Raw genomic sequence first — 15,608 nt, 5'->3', positions numbered from 1 at the left:
TCCAGTTAGTAGCCTAGTGCCCTATATGCAAAAGGAAGGCCAGGACCACCTGTGTCTGTTCACTGCCATGTCCCAGCCCCCAGTGAATGCCTATTGATGAATAAATGTTAAGGCGCTTTGGCTTTACCAAGTGCCTAGGGGAGATTTTTCAGAAACAAAGCAAGATGACCATATTTCATTTTGGATATGGAGACAACCAGTTAGTTAACATTTCTGTCGTAATTAAGTTTAGAATTAAAAAAAAAAAAATCAATTCCTAAAACCACAACTCTACATCTAAGAATGTTCATTTGTTCATTCGTTCTGTTCATCCAGTCCAGAAATATATAGTATGTGCCAGGGACTGTTCTAGGCACTGGAGATTCAGAATAAACACAACAGGCATAAACCCTTGCTCTCGTGGGAGGGACAGATAATAACAAAATATATAAGTCAATAAATTGTGTAGTCTTCTAGAAGTGCTATGGAAAAAAATAAACCAGGAGGGGGCTAGGGAGAGAGTTGTAAGAAGGGATGGGAGGAGTTGTTATTTTTAAGGACGATGGTCAGAAAAGATCTCACTAATAAGGTGACATTGGAGCAGGGGTCCGAAGAAGGTGAGGGAGTGAACCCTGCTGATATCTAGAGAAGTACACACCCAGCGAGGAAGTGCAAAGGCCCTGGTGTAGAGCAGGAACCTAAGTAGTTGGAAGAAGAGCAAAGAGGCCAGGGTACCTGGAGCAGAGTGAGGGAAGAGTGGTAAAACAGTGGTGCTTAGCATGGTCCCTGGACCAGCAGCATTAGCAGCCCAGGAACGGGTTAGAAATGCAAATTCTTGTACCTGACCCAGACCTATGAATCAGAAACTCTGGGAGGCTTTTTTAACAAGCCTTCCCGGTGGCTCTGATGCTGGCTTAAGTTTGAGAAGCATTGTCTTAGAGCTAGATCCTGAGCTCTCCTCTCTCTCTCTACAGATTTTCCTTTGATGATCTGATCAATTTCCATAGGTTTAAATGTCCTTTAGGTTTAGGGAAGAAACCCTGGTGGCATAGTGGTTAAGTGCCACAGCTGCCAACCAAATGGTCTGGCAGTTCAAATCTACCAGGTGCTCCTCCGAAACTCTATGGGGCAGTTCTACCCTGTCCTATAGGATTGCTATGAGTTGGAACTGGCTCAACAGCAGTGGGTTTACTTTTTTTGTAGGTTTAGGCAACTCCGAAATTTTTTTTTTTTCTACCAGATATCCCTTTTTACTTCTAATCTTGTGTATCCAATCCCCATCTGAACTAATAGCCTAACATCTTTCTATTTGGTTAAGTAAGAAAACTAGAAATTTACTAAACTGAGTTCAAGTTACCTTTATAAAGTAATTATTTGCAATTATGATTTGAGGGACATCTGAATTTTATTTGGCGGCAGGACAGATTATCACACGACAAGCCATCACTCGATGACAGTTTCCAGTCCCATCTCAATGCCAGGGAACAGACTTCTCTCTCCTCCCTGGGGCACAAGGGCATGTCTTCCCTTAAATCCTGGGGCTTGTTTCAGTACATTCTTCCTGCTTGCTTGAGAGATTGATTGATGCCATCTGCATATACACCTGCACAATACTGGAAGTCACAACTGAAAAAGAACATCTGCTGAAAAATTTTTGTATTCTACTTCACAAAATATTTCTGCCTTAACTCGCATTTGTAGTGAGGCAATGGGCCACTAAATAAATTAAAAGTATTGAGTTGCAGCTGACAGGCACTATGCTAGGCAGTATAAGGATACGATACCTCCAAATACTATCCTTGACCAATGAAAGATAACACAGGTGCGGGTTAAGAATGTCAACTCTGGAGCCAGACTGCCTGAGTTTGCTGATTGGCTGTGCCCACTTATCTCTCTGTACCTTAATTTTCTCACCTATAAAACACGATTAATAATGTTGTTGTTGTTGTTAGTTGCTGTTGAGTCATTTCTGACTCATGGCGACCCCATGTGTGCAAAGTGGAATTGCTCCATAGGGTTTTCAAGGCTGTGACCTTTTGAAAGCAGATGGCCAGGTCTTTCAACCACTAACTTCTTGACCAACAGTTGAGCACTTAACTGTTTTCGCCACCCAGGACTCCTTTTGGGATTAATAATAGTACCTATGCCATACGGCTATTGAGAGAATTAAATGAGTTATTGTCATAAAGCCTATAATTAGCACCTAGCACTCGGTAAGTGCCAAGTAAGCGTGAAATATTGTTATTATTATATATCTCTAGGTAAGTAAGCATAAAATGTTTCTGAGCAAGCTAATCTACTGTACTTGAGTGTATTTGTATACAGTGGTATTCACTGTAATATAGCTGCTCCCAGGGGCTCCTACTTACATTAATTACCTTGTAATGTTTTGATTGATTCTTGTCTGAGTTTTTAAAAGACTTTGCCATTGGTCGTTGTTGCTATGAGTGGAGGCCATCTAAACCATGATTTTTAACCAGAAAAAAATAATACACAAGTATCTAATATAATGAGAACATAACAAGATTATAAAGCATAGCTATTACAAGGGGGAAAAGCACAAATAATTTCTTCATAGAGCCAGGAGACCACGGTTTTAAGTACTTGCTCTCAGGACATGAAAAACCATGGAATTCTTTTTTTCTGATTGAAGTGGTTGGAAATTGGTCTTTAATTGACTTGGGAGTAAGAAGCAAAAAGGATTGGGTATAAAACTATCATCAGGTCCACTTGAAACCAGCCCAACACTTTAACTGCCCCAGAGGGGTTTTTATCCCTACAACTCTGGTTGAAGTATGGCAGGAGAAGATGCCAGTGTTATCCTCCAGAAAGACAGAAAATGGAATGTAAATCTAAGTCCATATGGTGCGGGTTAGGTACTAATGTAACAATACAGCATACTATCAGCTCCCAGGTGCCATCCAACTCCAGCCATGATTTAAGTCCATAATTAATAGTGTATATAAAGTAAATTCAGGGCCATGCTCACTGTGACTGGTAATATTTGTCATTCACATAGTACACGGTAGTAGATCTTGTAAGAAAAGAGCTCAGGGACTCCAAAGCATGACTCTGGATTCAAATCTGATTAGCAGAATCACCTTAGGCATGTTACTTAATCTTTCCAAATCTCAGCTTCCACATCTGTAGGAGAAAGATAAAAACAGTTTCCACAACATAGGATTCTTGAGATGATTAAATTAACTACTATTTGGAAAGTTCTTAGTACTACGCCTGGTACAGAGTAAGTACCCATAATAACGTTAGCTATTAATTATTAAAGGAGTCTGGTAGTGCAATGGTTAAGCACTTGGGTGCTAAAGGAAAGGCTGGCAATTTGAATACACCAGCCACTCCATGGAGAAAAGACCTGGTGATCTGCTCCCACAAAGATAACCAAAAAAAAACAAAAAACCAAACCCGCTGCCATGGAGTCAACTCTGACTCATAGTGACTCTACAGGACAGAGTAGAGCTGCTTCATAGGGTTTCCAAGGAACAGTTGGATTCGAACTGCCATCCTTTTGTTTAGCAGCTGAGCCCTTAACCACTGCACCACCAGGGCTTCATCCCATAAAGATTAGAGCCTAGGAAACCCTATGGGGCAGTTCTCCTCTGTCATATAGGGTCACTATGAGTTGGCATCGACTTGATGGCACACACCAACAATGTTAAGTATAAACAGTTGTATGGTTTTCAAAGTAGTGTGTTGAATCCATAATCCTCACAAGGCTTTGAGATAGAGGTTATTATCAGGCCTACTTTAAAGGTCAGGAAACAGGCAGCGAAAGGTTAAGAAGCTTGTCAAGGTCACACTGGGTCTTAAAAGCAAAAGTCCAGGGCTGTTCAATGTTATTGGCTCCTGGAAAGGGATTATGCAGCCCAGAACCCAGACCCACCCTCCCACTGCAGGCGGATACACCAATGCATGAGCAGGAACCACCTTTCTCCATCAACGGTGGTACTCTAGCTAAGACCAGAACTGAGGAATCTTATCCAATTGCCCCATATACTGCCCAAGCTCCTTAGGAAAGTTGTGTGTGACTCACTTCCCAGAGTTAAGAACCTGGTACCTTTAATTAGCATAGAAGTTATATTTTTGCTTCACATCTTTGGGCATAAAAAAAAATCACATCAATTATTTCTCTAAACCCAATTAAATCTCACCAAGGTAAAAGAAGTTCCTTCCCTCTTCGCTCTCCCTTAGTTCACATTGTACCTCAAAAAAAGAAAAGGGTCTCTTGTTATTAATCCAACATGTTGCCACTGAGATGCTTACTGCCCAAGACCTTCAGGTTCAAAGACTCCATCCCTCCTGGCCAAACCCCAGGATCCTTTGCTGATATTACCTAGGACACACCTCTTGGAGGCTAGTACCTTACACAGTGTCCGCATGCACTATATAGGCAGAGGGTAAGGGTCTCACCTGGCCGAAAATGCTACGCCCTTCCTTCTTGTGGGGTTCCTCCCTCCCTTCCTCACCACTTTCTACCCTCCACTTTCATCTCCAAGCTTCAGAACACTTCCGTTCTCTTTGACAATTCAGCTCTTTTCAAAAGGAAGCTCCTTAGCTTTCTATGAGAGAGGCAAGAGGAGCCATGGATATTCAAGTCTCAAATTCCTGCTTGCTTTCTGGAAGGGAGAAGAGAAAAGTATTTCTCCTTCTTTCAGACTCTTCTCCAGAAGTGAAAGCAAAACACAAAGGCGAATGTCTGTAGAGGAGCCTGCCACTTCCTTTTTTCAGTTAGATCCTTCAGAAAGTATTATATGAGGGCTGAAAATGGAAACACTGTATATTCTTTCATCACAGCTACAAGTTAGGGCTGGTTACATGGATGAACACTTTGCAAAAGATGCTTTGATTCTTTCTGCCTTTGCAAGTAACTGCCTGATTTCTCAGTAGTAGAACTGGCCACTGTTCAGGAAATGGACCGTTACAGAATCCTGACTGGCAAAGCTTTTCATCTATCGACTCCAAGGATAACTCCTGGTGAAACAAGGAATATACTTCCTTCATATTTCATTACCTGGCAGATAATCTAGGTTGGAATTTTATCTCTCATCCAAGTTTTACCATAGCCTCTTTCTACCTGTACTTGAAACTCTTCAAATACAATTTTTCTTCCCTAAATTATCTACCTTATCCAGACCCAGTTGGGCTCTAAGCACAAAAGGCTTGTGGGGCATGAGGAGGTAGGGAGGAAAAAGAGATCTCCTGCCAGGCTCTACTCCAGGATGCAGAGCTACACAGAGAGAACAAGACACACAGAGGCCCTCAGGGGGCTTATGCTTGTATGGCCAGGCTCTGTTGTAGTTACATATATTAATTCATTTAAGCCTTATAACAACCCTACAAGTAGGGAATATTACTATCCCCATTTCATAGATAAAAACAAACAAACAAAAAAAAAAACTGAGGCACAGAGAGGTTAAGAAGCTTGCCCAAGGTTGCACAGCTATTAGGTGGCTGAGACAGAATTCAAGTCCAGGCAGTCTGATGTCCTGCTGTGCCCTTAACACAGGGTTGTAGATACCAATTGCAGTTAAGCATTAAGATGAAAATAAACAGGCTGATGATACAAAGAGTGCCTAGAGGAGGCCACTTCCCATGTGCTTGACCAGGGAAGGTTCTCTAGAAGGCAGCATTTGAGCTGAAACCTGGTGACAAGGAGCCAGCTACACAAAGACTGGGGTTGGGAGGGTGGATGCGTATTCCAGGCAGGGGGAACAGAAATGCAAAAGCCAAAAGAGAAAGATTCGTTCAAGGGCAGAAGGAGACCTGTGTGGGCAAACACAGCAAGGGAGAGGGAGAGTACGTGATGAAGACAGGGAAGATGCTTCGGGAGCAACGAGAAGCCATTGACAGCATTTAAGGAGAGCAGTGACATGATCTGAGTTAGCTTGTAATAGCTTGCTGGCTGCTGAGTGGCGAGGGGAGGAAGAAGAGACTGGCACATATGGGGACCTAAAGGAGGCCTATGTAGCTGGAGGGTAGAGAGTACTGGGGACCCTAGTGGGGTAAAGTATAAGGCTGAATGGATAAGGAGGGCCTGATTCTCAGGACATTCTAACCACCTGTACTGGGTTGAACTATAATGGAAAGATTACCCATTGCCATTGAGTTGATTTCGACTCATAGTAACTCTGTAAGGACAAAATAGAACTGCCCCATAACGAAAAGATCACAGCCTTGGAAACCCTATGGGGCAGTACTCAACAGCAATGGGTTTTTTAATCTTTACGGAATTCAGAGTGGCTGGTGGGTTTGAACCGGTGACTTTTTGGTTAGCAGCCCAGCTCTTAACCACTGCGCTACCAAGGCTCTTTTGGGATGAACTGTTCTCCTCAAAATTCATGTCCACTGGGAACCTCAGAATGCCGCCATATTTGGAAATAGGGTCTTTGCAGGTGTAATTAGTTGAGAAGTTAAGATGGAGTATTACTGAATTAGGGTAGGCCCAAATCCAATGACTGGTGTATTTATAAGAGAAAGGAGAGGTAGATTCAGGCATACAGTCACCCACAGAGGAGACTAGCCATGTGAAGAGGGAGAAAGAGGCCAGAATGATGCAGCTATAAGCCAAGGAATGCTGAGGGCTGCTGGCAAACACCAGACACTAGGAAGAGTCAAGGGAAGATCCTTCTCTAGAAACTGCAGAGGGATTATGGCCCTGCTGATACCTTGATTTCAAACTTTTAGCCTCCAGAACTGTGACAGATTAAATTTCTGCTATTTTATGCCATCCAGTTTGTAGTAATTAGTTACGGCAGCATTGTAGCTAATACACTATCTGAAGGAGTGTAGACTTTATTTCTAAGAGCGAGAGAAACCGTGAAAGGTTTTGAATAAAAAAGTTATATGATCAGATCTGAGTTTTAAGAGATTCATTCCAAGTGGTACGGAAAATGCATTTGGGAAGGACAAGACTAGAGCCCAGTCTGGAGGCTGCTGGATCATCCCAGTGAAAGGTGATGTGCACTGACCTAGGCTGGGGCAGTGGTTACTCATTCAATAAAGATTAATAGGTACCAGGCACCATGGAGCCCTGGTGGTGCCGCGGTTAAGAGCTTGGCTATTAACTGAAAGGCCAGCAGTTCAAATCCACCAGCCCCTCTTTGGAAACCTTATGGGGCAGTTCTGTTCTGTCCTACAGGGTTGCTAGGAGTCAGAATAGACTTGACAGTAACAGGTTTGGTTTTGGTTTTGGACACTATTTGAACAAGTCAGAGAAGGAGCTGCTCCCAATGAATTTTAAGAGATATTTAGGAGGACAGACAGGCTTAATGATTAATTGAATGTAGGAAGAAAGAAAGGAGATAAAAGACTTCTCTACCTCTGCTTCTGACTTGAGAGGTTGCTGTTCCACAAAGAGGATTTGGGTATGTAATGAGGAGTTCAGTTAAGGACATATTGAGAACTTGAATGGCCAAGGCAGAAAAAGCAGTAGGTAGATACAGATGGGTGGGGCACTGGTGGTTCAGTGGTAGAATTCTCACCTTCCAGGCAGGAGACCAGTTGGATTCCCAGCCAATGCATCTCAAGCAGAGCCACCATCCATCCGTTAGTGGAGGCTTGTGTGTTGCTACAATGCTGAACAGGTTTCAGCAGAACTTCCAGGCTAAGACAGACTAGGAAGAAAAGCGAGGTAATCTATTTCAAAAAACAGCCAATGGAAACCCTATGGATTACAATGGTCCTATCCACAACCAATCATGGGGATAGTGCAGGATCAGGTAGCATTTCATTCAGTTGAGCATAGGGTCCTCATGAGTCAGGAGTCATCAGGAGTTGGGGGCCAACTCGAAGGCAGCAACAACAACTGATACAGATGGAAACCCAAGGACTCTTCTGAGAATGGTAACTACATATGGCAAGAGAGATATAAGTCTCAACGTTCTATCAATCACCCTCACTAAGTGTTGCAGTCAAAACACACCAGAACTGGAAATTCCTTCCAAAAAGTAATATTCCCCTTAAAAGTCTCAGAAACCAAGGAGATGGGCTTCAATTGTACTGTGAAAGAACTGAGTTTAGTATTAGAAAAATCCTTGAGAACTACAAAAGTACAGACGAATCCAATTCAAACACGGCTTTCCATTACTCAGATGCAGGTAATCAGACGTCTCCCAGTCGTGAGTAGGTGGTGATTGACAGCCTGAAGGAAGATAACAACGACAAATCAAAGTAGTTGCTCTGAAATTGATTCCGACTCATGGCAACAAAGAGTAGAACTGTGCTCCATAAGGCTTTCAAGGCTGTGAGCTTTTGGATGCAGATTGCCAGGCCTCTCTTCCAGGGTGCCTCATAAAAAACCTCATAGATGGGCTCAAACCCCAACCTTTCAGTTGGTGATCGAATGCTTAACCGTTTGCGCCACTCAGGTCAGTAAGACAGGTGGGCCTTAACACCAGTGTTCATCTTTTTCCCCAGCACTAAATTTATGCAGCATTTCCCTGACTTTGACTGTGAGACCTCCTACAACTGTCAAAAATTTTCACCAGCGATCTTTAGAAAAGAGTACACAACCTGTCTCTAGAAAGAATTTTCCATGAGTTGGAAGACAGGATGTGAGAGATCTCAATTTGCTTATAAAGTTTGTAGGTCTTCACTGCCTGCCAATACCCTGGAAATAATAGTGCTGGATTTACCAGGGCCTCCTTCCCTCTTTCCCTCCAAGAGTAGATGGGTGAGTGTTGGGAACTCGAGCGATGAGCGGGTTCTAGACCGAGATTTTACCCCTTAGACAGGTCGGCTTTTCCACCTTCGCACAGCGAGTGCTCGCGCTGTCTCCCTTTATTTTATCAACAGTGTTTTGACAATTCATGAAAAAATGTGTCTAGGGCAAATTGAGCTCCTCAAGCAATAAACATTTAGACATACAATGTGAATTGAGTTATTGTTCTCAGTAGTGATATTTTCAGAGTTTGTTGCTATTTTTTGGAAAGGGAATGTGTCACCCCATTTTCCTCCCCCAGGTCTTTTGAAATGGAAGTCTCCCATCTCCAGTAATTGTTGCAAATCCTTGACAATAGCCCCAATGACTGGGTTATCTCGCAGGAACTTCCATTTCCAAGGAGTTGAGGGGAGATTAATATTCAAGAAAATTAGAGGAGAGAGAGGGATAACGGCTGCACCTTCCGCCGAGATAGTTGCCTTCTAAGGGCTCCCAGGGTAAGAGAGAGTCTCTCTCCTATGGTCGGTTTGGTGGGTTTTGTTTGGGGGTCCTCTGTTTCAGAATTAGATTCCTCTTCATCCCCTCACGCTCACACCCACACTATTTTCCATCAGGGATTTTCTCCGACTTCGCACAGCCTCTCCCGGTTAGCAGCCTAATTCAGGACCTAACTTTGTCTTGACTGCATGTGCAGCGGAGAGGAAATTGGGAGATCAACCATCTCGGGGGCGACTTGGGGTTTTCCCGGCTTTGAAAGGCTGGAAGACAGGGCCAGAGCGGGGGGCGGGGGCGCTCATTGTTGTCCTGGGTTCGGGCGGCGCTCCGAGGCCCCGCGGGGGGCGGCGGCGGCGCGGGAGGTTGCGCGGGGCTCGCCCGGTCCCTGCCTTTCACATGACCTAGCGGCCGCCCGGCCAGCCGCCAGGCGCTCTCCGGTCCGCCCTGCCCCTCGGCTCGCCGCGTCGTGGAGAGCGTGTTTTGTCTGCACGTGAGACGCAGCGGGCGGGGGCCAGGGCGCACGGGACGCTCGGGCCCGGCATCGGCACCGTCGGCGCGCGGGGCACTCCCCGCAGCATGCTGCGGGCCCGGGCCGGGCGAGGGGCGGGCTCGCGGCCGGGCTCCCTGGCGCAGGGCCAGGCTCCGCGGGAGAGGCGCGAGCGGACGATGGGCTAACCCGGGAGGACCCAAGGCGGCGGCGGCGGCGACAGCGGCGGCGGGGGCGGGAGCGCGCGCGAGGACCCAGCGGGGCGACTGCGGGCGCCGTGGTGGAGGAGGTGCCGGGACGTGGATGCTCCCTGGTAGGCCACGGGCCTGCGCATCTGGGGCTAATGGGATGCCCGTTTCTGTGGATAAGCTGGTTAAAACCTGAAGTTGCTCGGCTCCCTTGGAAGCGCAAAAAATAAAAGGTAATGTGTCTTTGTTTCCCAGTTGCGTCTGCAGGGAGGCAATGGATTATGCAGCACTTCTCTTTCCATTTTAAAATGCTGGGCTGGTAAAAAGGACATGACATTTCTTCGGTACGGAGGGCTTAGGGTAGTATTTTGTTTCGCGTATGTGTTACATTTTAAGAATGCAAACCCCACGTGAGGCACATACTCTATTCTGCTGCACTCCGGCGCACCCCGTCACCCCCGAACACACTTTCTTTCTGGCACCACAGTCACACACTATCTGAATATACAAAGGCAAAGAGGAAAGGACATTGTTGTAGGCAGAGCCGGGTGGAATTTTTTTTTTTTAAACCATTTTATGGAAATGACAGGGTAGTCTTGTCCTTTAGATGCAGAACATAGCATTTCGGACAAGGGTGGCAGGAGGCAGGCAGTTCATGCCGGCTGCTGGGGACTGCTAAAATGGACTGCTCTTTTACATTCCAAATGGCTGCAGCAAGTTTGATGCAGAGAAAAAGGGGAGCTGCAGAGGGCAAAGAGAAGAACAGGAGGAAACCCTCTTTGGTTCGTGGTCATTTAAAAATGACCAAACGCGGTGCTTCTGTCTTGTAGGCAGTTGCCCCAACGTTGGTAGGTATTAAATTTAGAAAAGATTCACCAGTCTTGTACTTTGAAAGCTGTGTGGGCTGCCTGTGTGTAACCAGGGACTCATTTCCTTTCTCCAATACCTTGTTAGCAGAGTAGCTGCTGAGTCGATTCAAGCGTATTCTGCGATATTTCCAAGGGATGGCTGTTCCTAATAATAGCTCTGGCATTGGCTTCTTGATAAGACATACTCATTCTGAATGATGCGGCCATGCCAGCCCCCGCTTCCCGGGAAGCTCAGTTTGCTGAGAAAGGAGAGCCAGTGCGGTAAAGGACTCCCTGACCCCACCGTGAATGGGTGAGGCTCTTCCTCCCCCATGAATGGAACATCCCAATAGAGGCTGCTACTGCTGTTTCTGGCTTATTTTAACTTGAATCCTCACAGACTCTGATGAAAGGGACACATTTCTGTGTCTGAGCTGTTCAGGGGTGGCAGCCTATTCAATTCTGGAATTGCCTCAGCTGTATTTAGGCACCTGGTCAGGCTGATTTGATCTGGATTTACCTGACTGTATTTCGAAGAGCTGCTCATGCTCCCTACCACCTCAGCATCCTTTTCCAAAAGTCCGACTCCAAGTGCTGTGTGGGAAAGCACCAGTCAGGGATCCCATGAACAAACTGCTGACTTCATCCAGGGAAGCCACCACCGACTGGGTAAAGTACCTAAGGAGTTGGATGCAATAATTTACCCATGATACTTAATGGAACTTAGCCATGTAAAAAAAAAAAAAAAATATGTATGCCATCTTCAAATTGAACAGCAAAGTGGGTTTTGGGGATTTTTTTGGCGGGGCGGGGTTGATTTGCTTTTTGAAGTGGAACACATTTCACTGTTTTGTTTTCTAAGCTTTGAAAAATTCCTTCAAGCCCATTCATAGATTTTGGCCCCATTTATGTTGGAGTCTGACTTGCATCCGGCCAGAAAACCATATTCTCAAATCAGCAAACCTGGTTTTAATTGTAAAAGTGTCACTAGTCCCTTGCAACCTAGACTGTCAGACGAGCCACTTGTGGTATATTTTTTTCTGTAGCCTGGGTTATCCATTCCGCTGAGCGTAAAGTTGAGTTTATGTAAGGCACAACAGGAATGAGGGTCCTGTGACAAATAGATTTAAATACCTGTGTGTCTGGGAGGTTAAATAGCCACAATAATTTAATTGGAGGCAATATTTGGACATGCATTGGAATCAACACTGTATTGTCCGGGCAGTGAATAGATTGTTAGTTAGAGATAACTTGGAAAGAAGTAATGTCTGGTGTGCAAAGTTGTGTGGGTAGAAGGAGCCTTTTGGGGGGAAAAAATTAAACTCTTCTTTTTGCACTTAAGGGGAACAATTTTAACAGGAATGAGGATCAGAAAATCTGTCCACCCTCTTTTGTTCTGACCAATTGTCATCCGTTGCTGCTATTGCTGTGGTCTTCTTGGCATTAGTCTTGAACTAATATTATTATTAAGACTTGTTATTTAGGGCATAGGGCCTGGTTGTAATTTGTAGACATTGTTGCCAAATCCCCTGATAGCCTGGCACCATGAGCAGTGTCTTGTCATTGGGGAAACTGAGACCCCTTGAGGTTCAGTGAGTCACTGATTTCATAACCTGTCAGAACGGCATCCCATAGATGCCCAATGCCTAGCTTTACAGTAAAGCAAAGTTACAGCTGAGGTCAAAAGAAAAGGCAAAAAATTAGTCCTTTCTTGGGTTCTGGAACTTGAGAAAAAGCTCTGTGGAAGAGCAGGTATACAAGAATTAGGAGGGAAAGGGCCCTTGAGTCAACTCTGATGGGTTTGATGGGAGAAATGTGGTTGGTTTGTGATGGAAAAGGGAGTGATGAGGTGGAAAGGTCCAGGCAGTGTTGTATGGAGGGGGTGTGTCAGGCTACCTTTGTCTTCAGGTAAGTGTGATGTATGTGGGGTGAGACCCCCTTCACAGAAGATCATTACTGACTTTAATGCATAAATACACCACTTGTGTTCACATTATTTATGCCTTTGTGTGTGTGGAGAATACTTAGAGTTCTATTCACACGTGTCCTCCAAGCCATATGTTTATCTGTTATGAGCTACATTTAGCCAGATACATGGAATGACTGAAGATACGATAGGGCACTTTCAGACCTCTGGCTTTGTTCTTAGACATTTCTGCATATACAAGTAATTGTTTAAAAAGTAAAGAAAAGAAACAATACAGCTTGTGGAAAACTTGTAGTTAAATATGTCAAAATGAGAAATAGGAATGCTAACTGTTAAGTAGCTTGTGAAGTTATTTTAAATGACTCTCTACATAGTATCAGAATGTATGTCTGGTATAAAAATGGCACGGTGGAGGCGTCTGACCACCTCCTCTAACTTCACAAGCCCGGAGGAGAATCACCATCAGCATTAGCCCAAAGCCCATTCGTATTAGGTGGAGATCAGACATACCTACTCTCTGCAACCTGTTTACCAATTCTGACACTAGCCCTTCCTCCCATGGTACTCTTTACTCCACTGCTGGGTTTGATAATTTGCTGCAGTGGCCACACAGAACTCACAGTTGTGGGTTTATTAGGGAAGTAACAGGTTACAATTCAGGATCAGAAAGGACTCAGGATACAGTTAGTTGGTTAGGACAGCTTCTTGGCCATGTCTACAAACAGACCTCTCTTCTCTGGTCCTTGGGCTCTCAGCCTTGGACCCTCAGCCCGGCCTCTGCCTTGCTATCGCAAGTGTTACAAAGCCCTTTTGCCTCAGCCTGAAGGTGCTCAGCTCTCTCATTCCATGGGTCGGCAAGCTTAGCTCTGCCAATAAGTGTCCAGAGGTACCCCACTCTGCCGGTAAGACTCCTGCCTAAAGGCGCTCAGCTCTTACTTTGTGGGTCAGCAAGCCTAGCTCTGCAGACCAGTGCCCGGAGGCACCCCACTCTACCAGCAAGCCTCCTGCCCAAAGGCGCTCAGCTCTGTCCATACCCACTATAGCTGCCTCACTCCGTGGATTGGGAAGCCCACTGTGCCGTCTTGTGCTGGTCTTCTGGTTCTGCTGCTGCCATTTCTCTGCCAGTGTTTCTTACCACCTTGCGCCGTCTCTGGTATTACAGCTGTCTCTTTGGTCTTAGAGGTTCTTAACACAGGGACCAAAAGACATACTGTGCCCCTGTCTCTTCTTCTTGGTGGTAGTGAGGCCCCCTCTTTCTGCTTCTGTAATGGCTCATTTTAAGCCTCGAGGGATGGCAAAACTGACAAGCTCCCTTGTTAGGGTTCCATATACCTTATTTGCTTGGTTCTCCACCCCCCACAAGGGTGCCATGCATCTTATTTGTATTATTAGCAAGCTGTCCAATCCCCTTGGTAGGCCACAAGCACCTTATTTGCATAGTCCAACCCAGTCTTTTGGTGAGAATTACAAGACCATGGCTAGAAAGGCCGTATAAAAGTGATCCATCACACCACATCTGTATTCACCAGTGACTTTAATTCATGTCTTTTATTTTTTGTATATCACCTGATGTGTCAGTCAAACTTATGACAAAAACTCTCTATTTAGGTTATTCACTGTGATAATTTCTAGCAGCTCAGTCAGAAGTGATTTGGGGGGCCTCCTAGAAAGAGAAGCAATGGGGTAATGATCTTCCAGTGATTATTAACCCTAAGTTCTAAAAACTGCATTCCTCTTGAGTCAAGGAGCAAAGGGGAGCCACCATAACTTAGCAGGGTCAGTAGTAACTCTGGCCCACATCCCCGCATTACTGCACCAAGGACATGGTGGGGATGCATTGACTCCACATTGCCCATTTCTCATTCTTTGCTTGCCTTTACTCTCTGAAAATGTACTTAGTGGACCAAAAGAAGATACTGGATGCTTCTCAAAAGTCAGGAGTTGGAGTGAGGAAAAGGAGGAAAAGGGATCACTCTATTGGTTCTGCAGGATATCTAGATGTTGTTGGGTCCCCTCAAGTCAATTCCAACTCACAGAGACCCCGCATGACAGAGTAGAACTGGCCTGTAGGGTTTCTTGGCTGTAATCTTTATGGAAGCGGATTGCTAGGTCTTTCTCCTATAAAGCTGTTGAGTGGATTCAGGCTTCCAACCTTTCGGTTAGCAGCCCAGTGCTTTGTGCCACCAGGGCTCCTTAGGATATGCAGATATTTTCCTACAGTGAGCAAAATGGAAGAGTCTGTCATCTGTCAAAGATATCCGCTAAAAGTCTGACCTGTGGTGGAAGGTGAGATTTGAGTGTTTTATTTTGTGGTGTTTTTTTTTTTCCCCAAGATACTTAACCTCAAGAGCTGGTATAACAGCTCTTGGAACTCCAGGCTGCAGAGTCTCATTAGTGCACACAAAGGCCTGCTGGTTTCACTACTGTATTCTGCAAGAAGTTTTCTGAATCAGCGTAAATCCAGTTTAGCAAAAACACTCTCCACAGCAGTTTCCTTTTAGTTCCCTAAACCCATCAGGTCCCACCCTTTCCTCTGTGTCCTGTAGGATCAGCATGCCTTTTTCTTAAAGGGAATAATTTAGACACACCCTAATATTTGAGACTGCCAGTACCATTATCCCCTAATATTTATCATCCTGCTGCTCTTACTGTCCAAGAAGATGATCAGAACTATTGCTACTGTTTAGGAAGTGGCTCTGAACTGGTTTGAACCCCTGCTGAGAATTTGCATATCCACGCCAGATACGCTGAATCAGAATCTACACTTTAACAAGGTCCCCAGGTGATTCTTCTGTATAAGAAATCTTGAGAGCCACTGCTTTACTATTGGTTCTCAGAATTCGTGCTAATGAGTTTGTGTGTGTGTGTGTGTGTGTGTGTGTGTGTTTTCAGTTTTTAATTGTATGAGTGGAAATTAGGTATTCTCCCCCAAAAGCAAAACGCTTTTCTCTTTGAAGGTGGACATTTACTGCTAAGAAGAAAAATCATGGTTGTTGCGAAGTAATAGAGG

General features: G+C 44.9%; 1 protein-coding gene across 4 annotated transcripts in view; it reads left to right on the top strand.

Moving 5' to 3' along the window:
- Positions 1-15,608, top strand: part of FRMD4A (FERM domain containing 4A) — a 350,000-nt gene that overhangs the window by 102,222 nt on the left and 232,170 nt on the right. The window contains exon 1 of one of the 4 annotated variants that reach the window (XM_010590719.3): positions 9,764-10,056. The exons of the other annotated variants lie outside the window; for them this stretch is intronic. The gene's annotated coding sequence lies outside the window, so the exon portion shown is untranslated. Of the gene's footprint in view, positions 1-9,763; positions 10,057-15,608 lie in introns of those variants that run through there. 4 annotated transcript variants of the gene reach the window in all.

This window comes from Loxodonta africana, chromosome 4 (assembly GCF_030014295.1).
Source record: "Loxodonta africana isolate mLoxAfr1 chromosome 4, mLoxAfr1.hap2, whole genome shotgun sequence".
NCBI lineage: Eukaryota > Metazoa > Chordata > Mammalia > Proboscidea > Elephantidae > Loxodonta > Loxodonta africana.
This window is presented reverse-complemented; position numbering and strand designations above follow the sequence as displayed.